This window comes from Tupaia chinensis, unplaced genomic scaffold (assembly GCF_000334495.1).
Source record: "Tupaia chinensis unplaced genomic scaffold, TupChi_1.0 Scaffold000549_1, whole genome shotgun sequence".
Classification (NCBI taxonomy): Eukaryota; Metazoa; Chordata; class Mammalia; order Scandentia; family Tupaiidae; genus Tupaia; species Tupaia belangeri.
The window spans coordinates 1,478,597-1,494,119 of NW_006160061.1; the positions used below are offsets into that span (position 1 = coordinate 1,478,597).

A 15,523-nucleotide genomic window follows, 5' to 3' on the forward strand; every position below is an offset into this window, starting at 1 on the left:
GTATCAAAGCAACTCTTTTAAAAGCAGTGTAGCCCCACCTAAAACAGAAAACACCAAGATAAAACTCAATAACCAGAATCACTTACAAATAGTATCACCTTTAACTTGCTTTGATAAACAACCATGAACCAAGAAAAAAAATCTGAAAAAGCAAAAACCAAAATATGACAATAATGTAATGTGGTTTTTTTTGTGCCCTCTGTGAGATGATGACAATCCTTCAGGACATATGTTCATGTTTACCATCATACTCATTGGTTTTGCTATATTGGAGGTGAGGTTGGTCTGTGATGAGAACTTGACCATGAGCTAATAAACAAGATGTCCAGATCTGATAACACAACACACCTTCTGTAGTGCTGGTTATAGATCTGCCCACGTACATTCACCTATTATGAATGTAAAGTCTCAAGTAACCAATCATACCCAACATTATGAAGATACTTAATTTGGGTCAGAAGTGAGATCTTTGGAAACAGAACACAGCAGAGTATGAGAACCTAGAAGCAGTCACCTCTGTTCCCTGGGCCTCTCCAAAGTTCCCATGCCCTAAACAACTGAGCCAAGTCGTCAATTAGTGTGTTAGGTTTAGTAATTGTTTTGTCCATCCCCTGGCATCAACACTCCAAATCAGAACCATCCCTAAATAAACAATTGTAGTTCCCTGTCTAGGTCAATATTCAAGTAGATGTCTAATCCTCAAGCCTCTAGCTCTCAGAAGGACTTGGCTAACAGATCAACATTGTCCCCAACATAGTTACTGTCTCATGTCAGAGAATGAAACACATTTAACAAAGACAAGAGTATATAAGCTATTTTGACTTAATGGCAGAGAATCAACCTTTTATGATAGATTACTTTCCCTTAAATGCAATCTAACATCCAGACCAGTACATCTTAAATATATCCATAACCAATATTACCTGTAATTTGAATTTAGGAGTAATTCCAAAGTAATAACCTGTCTTCAGAATGTCTGACTTTTAATTATTCTCAGAGCTGACAACATAATTTAAAGAGCTTTGGACTCCAGAGTTTTCAGCGATACTGCCAAAAGGTTCAAAGACATTAAAATATCTAAAACAAGAAAAATGTTTTCATATGGTCTGTCTCCATGGAATACCTACTTGAACTAAAATAGAATATATCTACTTCTGTCTCTCCGGTGAGCATACCCACCCTATAGCAAAAATCTACTTACATTTATTAGCCACCGCAATTTAACAATGTTAAATAACAACCTCTAGTATTAGACAGAGGAGAATTCCATATGTGTCTTTCTGAGGCAGGCCAGTGTTATTTACTATTGACCATTAAATAACTGTGAAATTATCACTGCTTACTATACCCTAGAGATGAACTCTTTCTTAGACTGGTTTTGATCCTCATGCTAGTGTACCAGGATATGACTATGTATTTAAAACAGTAGGATTATGAGGAAAGTTCAAGTTAAGAGATGTTTTCCCCCTGAGTCTTTAGTAATCTATTAAAATATAAAGGATATAAGAAAAAAGAATGGAGCTAGCCAGGTGGGCATGACGGGTAAGGCAGGTGGAGTCCACATGCCCAACTGCACAGTTAAGTCCTGAACCTGGCAGCTTGGGGAACATGCCAGGTGCATGTGCATGCATGCCCAAAATCCTGAGAGGAGAATAGAGGAGAAGGGTGATATGCTTTGCATATGTAATCTCATTTAATCTTCATAATAAGCATGCGGAAGAGCTATAATAGCCCCCTTCACTATATAAGCAGAAGCAGACCTGGGAGAACTTAGTTAACTTGTCAAGGTCGCATAGCTTTATAGAAACAAGAACAGAACCTAAACTGGTCTGTTAGACTCACAAGGACAAATTCTGAAGGGGCAAGGCCACCATGCTTTTTTTCAGTACAGTAAAATGGCATATAACTTATGACCTTCTATTAACATCATATGAGCACTGCTATAGGAGCAGCAGGCCAGCAGTGGCTGTGGGAATCAGATGCAGGCCCTGCTGTTACTACAAAGCAAGATGCTGCTTCAAGGCTAACTTATGTTAAACAACCTTTCATTCACCAAACATTTATAAACACCACCCTGGGGCATGCATGGTGCAACATGCTGGCTGGCACAAACAGATATGGTCCCAAGGAGCACCACATTATGATGAGGAGAAACATATGAGACAAACAAAGCTTTTCAAACTCTTCTAACTCTCAAGAGAGCTTATCGGAGGATAGCTTTTGATTAGACAATCTAGAAAGACTCTGAGGGAAAATGTAGAGGCTACTGTTCCTAAAAAATGAGAGTCAGCCAAGTGAGGAACAAATACATGCAGAGCAAAGGAAACAGAGGGGAGGTTCCAAGATAGGAGAGAGCTCAGAACTTCAAAGACCTGAGAGCAAGCGAGCATGGCTGGGAAGAACGTATAAGAGAAGTGACAAGGGACAGAGGAAGTTGGAAGGTGAGCTGAAACCACAGTATGTAGGCCAAGATCAGTATTTTTTATTTTATCCCAAGTAAAATGGGAAAACATTGAAAGCTTTTAAGCCAGGAAATAACATCATCAAGTTATTTTACAAAGATCACTGTAGGTGCTACGTGGAGAACTGATTAGAAATAGGAAAACTGGAGACAGGGAGGCCAAGGAGTGGGTAGGGTAGAATTTCAAGTGAATGATGGGAGCTGGGATGAGGCTGATAACACATAGAATGAAGATAAGGGGAGAGGTGTCAGAAGTAGTCAGTGAAACTGACTGGTTAGAGTTAAAGGCTAAGAAGGGTGTCAAGAATTATTACCTTATTTCCAGCTTAAATCTCTAGGTGAACAGGAATCCACTCAGTGAAAGGAGTACAGAGCAAAAAGCAGTATGTATCCAGAGGTGACAGTAAGAATAAGAGTCTTAAATGACCCTGCTAAGGTCTTAAATAGCTGTGGTCTATTTTAGTCTGTTCTCAAGCAAGAGAACCACCAAGCAGGTAGGTAGACACCTGATTCTGAAGGTCAGAAGAAAGATCTGCATCTCTGAATAAAAAGAATCTGAAGAAATCTTCCTGAGTACAATGACGACTATTGTCAAGAAGTAGTAGTTCAGAGCCAGCAAGTGGTGTACTGATTATGTCACTGGACTCCCATATGGCCAACTGCAGTTCAAGTCCCAGGCTTGATGGCTTGAAAACCACACCATGTGTGCTTGTGTGCCCAAAATCCCAGGAAGAGAATGAAGAAGAGATTTTGGCCTGTCCATTCCCCCTAGTAGGTAAATGTTCACTTTCCCTCTCACTGTCTGTCTCTGGCAAGTGCACACAACCTATGCCAAAAAACCTCTAAAAAATAAAGGTTCAAGATCAATACATCAAAACAAAACCTGCACTTGATAATCATTCACCAAGCATCAAAATAACCCTTCCATATTTCAAGCTTCTGAGCTGCTCAGGCATACATCTACAGCTTAATAATTCTACAGGGCCTGTGAGGAGGCAGCTCCATCGACAATCAGGCTGTTCACAAAGGCCTAAGTACAGTCCAGAGATTTTGTGATTGGCTTAATAGCTATCCATACGCTTCTATATCATAAACTCATTCACTTGGCTGCACAGACAAGCTAAATGTTTGTACAGGTAATCATAAGGACCCAAGTTATTTTCTGAGAATAATACCGGTTGTATCTTCAGGTCCCCTTTGCTACTGTATAAAAATGAATCGTCGTTCTATGTGGCTGAAGACATAAGCCCATTTCCAAGTTTTTTTTAACAGAAGAACAGTTCTAGCTCACTCACACTTAGGGAGCTAAGTGACATAGTGCTCTCTTTTTCCTTCCTTTTAGTCCACCAATCCATCCAACATCTCCTGGGTGCTGACCACAAGCCAGATTATGGAGAGTGTAGGTATCTGAGAGCCTTTAATCATGGAGGTGCTGCACCAAACACCTGCCTAAGATTCACTGAAGACATGATGCTTGAGTTGAAAAGTTTAGTGGAAGTTACTCCTCTATTTTCTTGACTGTACAAGTTCCTAGCTAAAATAAATTAGATCATCCAGGAGAATTCTATTAAAAATGTTCCTTTTCTTCCACTTTCAACCTGGCAAACTTCAAGAATCTGCTCAAATATCACCATTAGAACTGTTCGCAAATTATCAATATTCCAAGACATACCTTCTTACTGGGCTCTAGTAAGAGTGTATACATGTCTCTATGATAGTCTCTGTCCTAGCCCAGACTACCAGAAGGTGTTATGGATTAAGGTAGGAAACTGAGAGAACAGGAAATGAGGCAGTACCTTACAATCTGTCTGTCTATGTACATTCACCACTGGACTAAGTACTTGAAGAACAATTTTTTGTTCGTTTGTTAATAAGCAATGTCTGGCACTGCATCACAAACAGTAGACATTAAGCAGGTTGCTGAATAAATGAAAAGCAAAATAACTTGGCCATTCTGTCCAGCCTGAAACTCTCATCTTCACTGATGGAGCTTTATGCTTTAGCTATCAACAAAGTCTATATACTAAAGAGCATTCCTGTACCTTGTAAAAACATCAGTGATAATGCCTATTAGTTACTATCTTCCAAATAAGAAATCATGGGGGAAAATATCTTCGATTCCAGCAACATTTTCATGAAAAGAGGAATGACATTTAGGCACTATTCTGCCACATGGAACAAACCATAGAACCTGAGCTCAGTTCTGCTGCCAGTAAGTTCAGATCAGCATGAACCGTAATAACTAATCCATGCCAAGTGATAGTTACATTACGGTGTCTACTCTGGTTTTATTCTTAACTGTACTATTTCACGCTGGTTTTAAAAGTTTTCACCTCAGAACTTTTCAAATATAGAGGGTACAGCTACTAAGTAAATAAAAATAAAATGTCCACATTTCTAAGTTCTTCATAAATTATAGTTAGAAAGTGTCTTTGGGTCCAGCCACATAATCACACAGGCAGCATCACCTCTTGGGAGGCTGGAAGCTACATGGGAGCCTGAAGTCCTGTTTCTGGGCCACCCTGAGCACATCAGGTGTGGCTGTGTATGCCCGTGACCCCAACTAATTGGGAGGCAGGCACAGAAGGCTTGACACACCATGAGACACTGTCAAAGATACCTAACTCTGGGGCCGGTAGGTGGTGTCGTGGTTAAAGGTGCTGGATTCTCAAATGGCTGGTGCAGTTCAAGCCCCAGACCTGGTAGCTTGCTGTCCCTCTCTGTCTCTGATCAAATGGGAAAATAATAATATAATAAATAAAGTTACATAAAATAATAATTTTTTAAAAAAACAATACCTCTCTTTCTTTCCATCTCTCTCTCCCCCCATCATAAAAGGGAAGGGTCTATGATATCAATATCTATGATAGTCTATCTGTCTGCAGATGCTTATCATCTACAACACAGAGCAGAATGAAGGAACCTAATTCATTAAGAATCTAATAAACCCATGTCCTAGAATTGCAAAGTTTTCTGATACCAGCTCCTATTCTGGGTTCATGGTAATTATGCAAACCTGTAGAGCCCTCATACCCTCAAGGCTCATACTGAGAAACCCACAGTGATATGGAGACAGACACACAGTAGTCAAATGAATGGTATCACATACACCTTATGCAATATGCCTTTGTTCTTGTAATCTCTAAATTAAACTCACAAGTATTAAGTCATCTGATTTTGTAAGAAGAACTTTTATATTACATAACCAGAAATGAAGATAGGAGGGAGGGAGGAGAGAGAGAGAGGAGGAGGGGAAGGAAGGGAGGAAATGGATTATGCCAAGTAACATTGCTTTAGAACCAGAAGAAAGCATAGCACAAGAGAAATGGCTTAGGTAAGCTTTTAGAACTCTCAAATGGCAGTACAAGGGTTTTATAAGAACCCAAAAGAGGCTATTACTCTAATTTGTTTAAATGTTGGTATACATTATCTAATATAAACACATAATATAAAGTACACTCTCTTAACCATTTGTAAGTTCATAGTTCAGCAGTGTTTATATTCATATAACTATATTCATATTGCTATGTAACAGATGACTAGAACTTTTTCATCTTGCAAAACAAATTCTGTATACATCAAACAATAAAACTCTTCACTTCCTTCTCCCCAGCAATATTACTTTTGCTACAAAATGTAAGGAAATACAATTGATTATAACAGGATGGCTTGGCAGCACAGCAAAGAAATGACCTTTTTTTTTGAATTTATGATAGAGCTGTGTATGTATGTGTGTGTAAGAGGGAGACAGACAGACAGACAGACACAGACATGAGCACCCTCCACAGGGTCTGGTCACACAGCAACACCCTCTCTACAGTTCTCTAGCCCCTCGGACTCGGCGTGTTTCAGGCTGATCTGGCTGAGGATTTGAACAGCAGGAGCCACGTGGGATCTGTCCCCTTTACAGCAGTACCACTGCCTCTGTATTACTAGAGAGCTCACCCAAGAAAGAATTGCATGAGGCAGTATGGGGCAAGAATTCAATTGCTGGGCTCTGCAATTGGACTAGCTGAATTCCATTCCTGACTCCGTTACTTATTATTGGTGACTTCTAAGTGACACAATTTGAATCAAAAAACAAATTAAGTAAAAAAAACACCAGAGTTGAAAAGCCAGTAAATATTGTACAGTTCAAAACTGAAGGTCAGAACCCACTAAGAATCAAAGCTAAGGGTCAAAAACAACAAGATGTACTATTTATTGATGGTCTGATATGTCTCAGGTACACAGGCTCTTTGCATGCATTATCCAATTTAATCTGCTTTCTAATCTTGGCAAGTAAGTATTATCTTCTCCATTTGACGGAGAAGGAAACAGGAGGACAGGGAGGTTAAATAAGTCTCCCATGCATGAGATAGAAAGCAAGCCAGAACTCAAAAAAGGTCTGATCTCCCTTTTTTCATGACACTGAAGTTCTACTGTTTCTAAAATATGACTAGTCTGAACTAAGCAGTGTGACAACTCCCCTTAACTAACCAGAAGCACAGTCTTGAGCATGTAAAGTGAAGGCGCAAACGCTGAAATTTTTAGGGGATTAAAACTTTCAGCTGGAACACTAGCATTTTAACAGAAGATTTTAAAAACCATAAGCGAGAACCAAAATAAAAAGTGATGGGGATGAAGATAAAGAGCAAGGTACAGTGCAGTGTTGAATCAACAAAAACTTTATATCCCTGATGAAGACCAAATCTAAGTGCAGAAACAAACGTAAAGCAAACTCAGGCTTCAGTGAAGCCTCCATGGAGCAGGAGAGAAGGTCTGTACACTAATATGAAACTGAGCATGTTAAGGAAGAGGACAGAATCTCAGAGGAGAAATTACTTTTTGTTATTGGAAGCAGGGAATTCTCTGCATGCTCCTGGATGTGTTGGGAGAATATAAGGAAACATACAATGTGTGCTTGGGGTTTTCTGGTTTCTTTCATTTGTTTATTTCATGAGAAAGAGGCAGAGACAGACAGCACCCTCGATTGTCCTTACTCAGATCTATCCCTAGCCTTGGCCAACCTGGATCAAGGCATGGATGCCGAGCATGAACAATAAGGGTCCAGGACACAAATCCGGGACCTTCTTACGTAGATCCATTGCATTCCCACTGTGCCATTATCTGCCCTGTGATTTTTTTTTTTTTAAGGGAGATTTTTCCTAGAAGGTGCATCTGCTCACTAGAAAGAGAGAGACAGAGAAACAGAAAGTGAGACATCGTCCCCCAGGAGGGATGACCACACCTCAATCCCTTCTCTTCCAGTCTCCTCCCGGGATTTTGGGCACACATGCACATGCGCCTGGCTTGAGTTTCAAGTCACTGGGTCTGGGACTCAACCTCCAGTCGGCCACGTGGGAGTCCAGCAATGTAACCATTGTGCCATCTGCTGGTCCCAATCCCTTGTGATTTTTAATATGACTCTGGAAATGTAAAACCTAGGTTGTGATAGTAACTCGATTCTAGTCATTAAAAGTATAATTTTAGGGAGACCAGCAGTTAGTGGAATGGCTTTGTCACTTGACTTCCATATAGTCAACAGCAGTTCAAGTCCTGGACCCGGTGGTTTAAAATCACTCTGGGCGCATGTGCAAGATCCCAGCACTCTGGGATCTTGCGTGCATGCCCAAGATCCCAAAAAGAGAATGGAGGAGAAGGAATTACAGCATAGCCATTGTCACTTGTACTGGGTACTGTGCCAATTCTCCTGAATTGAGTGCAAGCTCATCCTTCCATTTAAATCACCTCCAAGCCATTTCCTTCCATGACCTATATTCATTTCCCAACCAAATGCCTGCCATTCTAAATGTTAGTATCTTCCCAGTCTAGAGGATGCTGCAAAATATATTCAGCTTCTTTCCTGGCACAGGACTCAGGCAGCCAGCCAAATCATTTCCCAAAGCAAATCACCACAGTCAGTCATCTTTCACAGCCACTGTTAATTTTATTTAATCATAGTGAGTATTAATATCATTCGCTGTAGCCAGTGAAGCCTACAAAAGGAGAAATGAGTCTTTCTCTAATTTAATTGCACCTTCAAAATAAACTCTGACTGGAAAGCTGCCCTTCCTGGGGAACCTGCAGGAATGAGGCATACCTCTAATCACCCATTCACAATCTTAGGCACCATTTATCCCCATACTCTGATCTCTCCCCAGCTTAAGCCAGCTTTTTTTTTTTTTTTTAAGTATTAAACTATGAATGACCCCTCCACAGCTTTTTTTTTTAAATCAAATAGTACAGAACTAGAAGAGAAGCCTATGATATTTTAGTCCAATTCTGTCTTTCTGATTTTCTTTTTTTTAGAGAGAGATTTTTGTAATAGGGCATGTGTACTCGCTAGAGAGACAGAAAGTGAGAAATCACACACCCCTCCCAGGGGAGATGGTCAGACTGTAATCCCTTTTCCATTGTCTTCTTGGGATTTGAGGCATACACACACATATTCCCACTACAAATTTCAAGCCTTCGGGTCTAGGACTTGAACTGCAGTCGGCCATGTGGGAGTCCAGTGATGTAACCATTACACCATCTGCCAGTCTCACTATTCTGTCTTTTATAGGTGACCAGAGTGAAAAAGGTGAAGGCATTTGTCTAGGTTCATATGTTGGTCATTACCAACAGTGGAGGCATAGAATCCAGGCCAAGAGAAAAATGAAGAGATGCTGGTTAAAGAGTATCAAGTTTCAGTTAGGCAGGATGAGTTCTGGAGAGCTACTGTACAGCGTGGTGACTATAGTTAAGAATACTGCGTCATATACTAGTAATTTGTTAAGAGAGTGGTCTCACCATAGGGCTGGCCCTGTGGCATGGTAGTTAAAGGAGCCAGATCCCAGATGGTGAACCGTGGTTATAAATCTCAGTCTTGGCAGCTAGAAAAACACGTCAGGTCCAAATGTACGCCAAAATCCTGACAGGAAGGAGAAATGAAGGAAAAGGGCTGCAGTGTGACCAAGCCTCATTGGTGGGTCCTCTATTTCTCTCTCTCACTCTCTCTTTCTCTCTCGCTCTCTCTCTCTCTCTCTGGCAATCTGAATAAAGCTGTTCTCACCACAAAAGAAAAGGGAGGAGGAAATGGTAACTGTGAGGTGTGATGGAGCTCAAGCAAATGAATGCGCTTGACTACAATATTTAACAATGTACACGCACATCGAAACATCCAGGGTTCAAGTGGTGGTGCAGGACCCACATGGTGAAGGTACTGGGTTCAGTTAGCATCTCAGGACCTACCTGAGCATGTCAGACACATACATAACTATGTTCCAGGCCAGCTGATACTGGGGAAAGACTGCAGCATAAAGAACCTCTGGAGAGCTAGTCTCATTGTTTGTCTCTCTCATGAAGAAAAAAAAAAGAAACTTGAAAAAAAAATCAAGTTATGCAATTTAATAAGCACATTTCTTATATTTCAGCTCAATTAGGCTATTAAAAAAGAAACCCAAGCCAAATTATCTACTACTTTTTCTCCATTATCATGAAAGAGGGCCCACTTACAGGGTGTACGCGTACATGGGCATGAGTGAACACACAGAAGCATATTTGAGAGGATCAATTCAGATAATAAGTATAATTAGAACTAGATCTCATACACAGCATTCAGTACATCATAGACATGGTTACTCTGTCCTCCCTTTAAGGGATGTATAAATTATTATGATGATGTTCTCCTACTTTAGTAAGCCTCCATTTTTCCTGACTATATATTGAATAGTTTTCTTATACCACAAGAAGTATCAGCACTTGTCACTGTCTTCATCATTCCTCTTTGATTTGGGGACTCATCTTCACAGAACATCTGATTTTAATTTATGATTTTAATTTCCTCTAAAAAATTATACATTTGTTTTACCAGCAAATCAAGTTAAACAAACAAAAATTCCCAAAACCCCACGTGAATGAATCACACTTTTTAAATTAATCACGCTTTTCCTACCCTTTACAAATGGGTATGAACAAGAGTAGTTGTCTATGTGTTTATGCTTGTATTACCTGCATTTAACTGCATCGGTGTAAGCGAAATAGGGGAGAAAGCTAATCTTATCCAAAAGATAGAGGGGCAGAGCTGCCGCGGTCAAGGCCACATCTTCCTACAGCCCATCTTTCTACTCCTCCCCCGTCTCTGGCTGGTGTGCTTTGAAACCCAATAGATACCAAAACCACACATCCCTCCTTGGGCCATCATGCCAACTCCGAAAATACAGATTCCTATCACATTCAAACACAAAGCGAACAATGGAAAGAGTAACCCATTCAACTTCTTTTACACCTCATATCTGATTTTCATTACAGGCCAGATGTCTGATCCCTTGACATGTTCTGGATTCAAACAACTCTTCACCTACTGTCTGCCAACTGCTATGCCAAAAGCAGTGTGTGCATATACACATTTAAGTTCCAGAACAGGGGAGTTATCACACTTAAGAAGCTAGAAAACTTAGGGCCAGCAAGCGGCATGTTGGTTAAGGCACTGAACTCCCACATTGCTAATGGTTCAAGTCCCGGACCAGGAGGCTTGAAACTCACACCAGGTGCATGTGCATCCATGCCCAAAATGAGAGGAGAATAGAGAAGAAGGGACTGTCGTATGCCCATCCCCTCTGGGGAATGATTTCTCACCTTCACTCTCTGTCTCTTTAGGGCAAGCACACATGCCCTATGGCAGAAAATTTAAGAAAGAAGAAGAGGCTGGAAAACTCTTTTACAGGCAACCATGAGACAATAAGGCCAAATATACTTAAGTACTAAAGTTGATATCAAAGTGAGTCACAGTCCAGAGGAAGGGTTCTTACTATACTGACAAATGGCAGTTTTCTCTGTTATATGATTCTGTAGAGTAAAAACATATTGATACTTGAAGTACCAACTTCAAACTAATTAGATCACTGGATTCTACCACAAGCAAGTTATGAGAATGACTCTATCATCTGCTGGTCCGAAACAATCTCTTCAGCTGTTCCCATTCGCTAAAACCCCAGCCTCATTCTCAACCAACTCCTTCTCAAGGACATACTTCTATTTCCCTTCTTTGTGTTTTAAACATTAATTAATTAATTAATTAATTAATTATGGTTTTGGGGCTCCTGAGTCTAAAACTTGAACCACAGACATGTTGAGAGTCCAGAGCCTCATCCACTTTGTCACCTGCCAGCGCCTTTATTTCCCTTCTTGATAATTACGATCATCCTTAGTCTCTTTATCTTTTTTACAGAAATTACTCTGAAAATGACTGTGGAAGCTGGGTACCATATTCCAGTCAGCCCAATTTACAGCCTTATACTCTTCAATCTCAAAATGAGGATTACCACAGGAAGAAAACAGTTTACGTTTACGTTCAACTAAGGTCACATCTTTGAAGACTGCAGGAGAAAACGCAAGCTTTTGCCTCAAAAATAAATATTTCTGCTATATCATGACCAAAAGTTACAGTCTCAGATATACAGCTCCTCATTTGAAATAGCTACACCTTCAAAGGCAGACATGCTATGGTGGGCAGAACAATGGTGCCCAAAGATGTGCTCATCCTAATCCTAATTCAAAGCTATGAATGTGTTTCCTTACAAAAGTAAGACATGATCTGCAGATGTGAATAAGTAAAAAAACTTAAGATGGGCAGAGTACCCTGGATCACCTGAGCAGAACCGATATAATGACAAATGTTTTTAAGAGTAGAAGAAGTTTTTTTGGTTATTTTTTGGTGGTGTTGTTGCTGTTTAAAGGCTAGAGGGCATGTACACTCACTGGGGGTGGATGGAGAGGAGCACCCCATGGAGCACAGCCATACTACAATCCCCTCTCCTCCAACTCTCCCTCCTTTCGGGATCTTGGGCATGCACATGTAGCCAACGAGTTTCTTAAGCCACTGGGTCTGGAACTTGAACAGCTATCCCAACCACCAGGCCACAGGCTGGCTCAGAAGAAGAGTTTTTTAAAAAGGATAAAAGGCAATGGGGAGGATATAGAGAAACTTTGTACATGACTGCTAGGAATATAAAATGGTTGGACACACTGTAGAAAGTAGTGTGGACCATTTTTTTAAAAGAATTATTTAATTTAATTTTATTTATTGTCATTATTTTTTTTTTAAGTTGATCAGAGAGAGACAGAGAAAGAAGGAAAGTGAGAAAGCAAGCTGCCAGGTCCAGGACTCGAACCATGGTCAGCTACATGGGAGTCCAGCCACCTTAATCATCATGCCACCTGCCTGCCCCAGTAGTGTGGCACTTCTTCAAAAAGTTAACAGGCTTAACAGATGACCTCACAATTCCACTCCTAGGTATATGCCCCAATGAATAAAATATTGTGACTCAGATACCCACACACCAATATTTATAGCAGCAATATAAATATAACAAGAACCAAAAGATGGAAACAACTCAAATGTCCTTCAGCAGATGACATGATAAACAATACTGGATAGAGACATACAAAGGAATATTATGCAGCCATGAAAAGGAATGAAGTTCTGATACATGCTACAACATGGATGAGCCTTGATAATGAGCTAAATGAAAGAAGCCAGTCACAAAAGGACAAACATTGTATGATTCCACTTACACAAAAGAGGTGGAATAGGCAAAATCAGAGAGACAAAAAATAGATTAGAAGTTACCAATGGCTCGGGGGGAGAAGGAAATGGGGACTATTGCTTGACAGGTATGGAGTGTTTAGGATGATGACAAATTTTGGAAATAGTGGTGATGGCTGTTTCACACTGCGAACGTATTAGATGCCACTGAACTGTATACTGTCCTTGAAAGTTACTACAATGGTAAACCTCATGTTTGGGTATTTTACTATAATAAAAAGGTTCTACAAAAGGGGGGTGAAATAGAAGTCAGAGTGATGTACTGTGAAAAGGATTTGACCTAATCAATGTTTGAAGATGGAGGTGATTTTAGCCTAATAAGACCCCTATGAGGTGTTTAACCAGCAGACTGTAAGATAACATTGAGTTGTTTTAAACTACTAGTTTTGTGGCAGTTTTTGCAGAAGCAATAGAAAACTAATACTTTGGTTATCAATATTTTAACTTCCCCAAGATGGCATCCCTCTTGTCACAATCCCAAATTCCCAAATTTTCATATACACTTTGCACTGACGATCTTCAGAGGCAGTTTCCATTGTATATGCTGTAGATTCCAACTGGTAAAAGCCAGTACCTCGTTACAATAGGAAATGGGAAACTTTGGAAGACTAGATGATGTCCGAGGATTATATTACTAAAAAAATCTAAAAATCAATCTCTCAGCTCATGAAGACAGGTGACAAAATAAAAGCCTGCACCACCTAAACACACACACTAATGCGGGCATGACTTAAGGTTTCTGTGCAACACAGATTTATCAGTCTCAATGGACTCTGCTTCAAGAAACCCATAATATCTCTGCAGACAAGACCAGCCAAGACAGGCAGAAAAATTGGCAAGTCTTGCATGGCAGGCCTTGTGACGTGTGACAAGCTGATTAATTTTCTGCTCTCTGTTTTCTCCTCCTTTCGCCTGCTACTTAGATTTTGGCCCTAGTCACTCGTCATTATGGAAAAGGCCATCAAGGAAACTCTTAAATCTATGTGTACAACCTCCTGGTATTAAAAGCACTACTCTAATGCTGCTAGTCTTTTTGTGGTCAATACCATCCATCAACAACTTAAATTCATGCATGATGTCCAAGGGAACACCTCTACACTTAATTTTTTTTTTTTGAGCACTTAACTCCTTAAGATGTGATTAAAAATAATAATAAATTCCCAAACAACTGACAACAACAAAACAATTCAACAACTTCAACATCTTGTGTGGGGATGGCTAGTCACATCGTTTGCCTTATTTCTCTTTCTGTTCCTATCCCCCAGTCCCTAGAGGAAAGGATATGTTAACCCTCTTTATATCCCCAGCTTCCCTGGCCAAGTCCCCAGCAATTAGGTGGCACCTAATTATTGTGTGAATTCTGCTCGGCTCCACTAGCTGTATTTGGATAAATTAAAGACATCCCCCCCACCAAGATATTTAACATCTTTTACATGAATAAATAATTAGGGCTGGAAAAGGAGAGTCCATTATAGCCAGCATGTATCTGCAGGCCGTCATTGAACACTGCACAAATACTACTAACCATGTCGATTTCAATTCTGTATGGGTAAAAAAGAAAATTATTTGAAAGGTCCAGAATGTACCTTCTCCTCTCAAACTCCAGTCTGTACCTGACTTGTCTCTCCTACAGCCCTTCCCACCTTTCTTTCTATCGAGTCTGTATCTCAACCCAGGACCTCAGCCCAAGGTCTTCCATTCACTTTTACTCTATATGATCTCTAGTAGCGCTTGTTTGGGGGAAGGACAAACTTGGACCTATGTGGTGTCCTATTATTTCAATTTGTTTACTTCTTATCTAACGAGAGGGAAGGTTCCCTGGCATACTTTAATACATCCCACAATACTCAGAACAAAGACACACAACACACTTAGGAGTTAAATAAAAATTTCCACAACACCAGCAAAACCAATTCTGAAGGTACACAGTACCAATACTGTACTACAGGATAATTTAGATTTTATACATGCAAGGCAAAATGATTACAGCAATAATAGATTACTTTTCAAAAAGCTAAACTACATCATGTACTACAAACGTGAACCCCTGACATCTCAGTAAGAAGTATCTCTTGGTGGTGCAAGGTTTTCAATCTTTGTTGTTTCTATCAAGGAGCTAGAAAGGTGCATGAGAAATAAAATCCATGTCATTTGAGTTATGGCTGGTTTTACAGTCTCACACTAGTGGCACATTCTAGGCACAAAATGTTATCCATGTGTACGATGTGGTCTCAGCCTAAAACGAGGAAGTGTGATCACATTTGCACAGCAAGCCCCAAAGCAACAGGAAAAACACGCCTAGGTGGGCACTCAGTTACACCTACAGACAGCAGATTTCTGGGAAGACACCCCCCCGGCCCCGGTGCATGAATCAATTTTAAGTGCTAGGTTTGGCTTAGTGCAAGAAAAAGGAACAAGAAAGTATGCATAGGGAACCAGCAGTTAGCGTAATGGCTATGTCGCTGAATTTCCACATAGTTGACCGCGGTTCA

The 15,523-nt window shown here is 40.2% G+C and overlaps 1 protein-coding gene across 1 annotated transcript in view; it reads right to left on the reverse strand.

Annotated features, from left to right (window-relative positions):
* Positions 1–15,523, reverse strand: part of FMNL2 (formin like 2) — a gene marked incomplete in the record, with an annotated part of 348,552 nt that overhangs the window by 146,367 nt on the left and 186,662 nt on the right.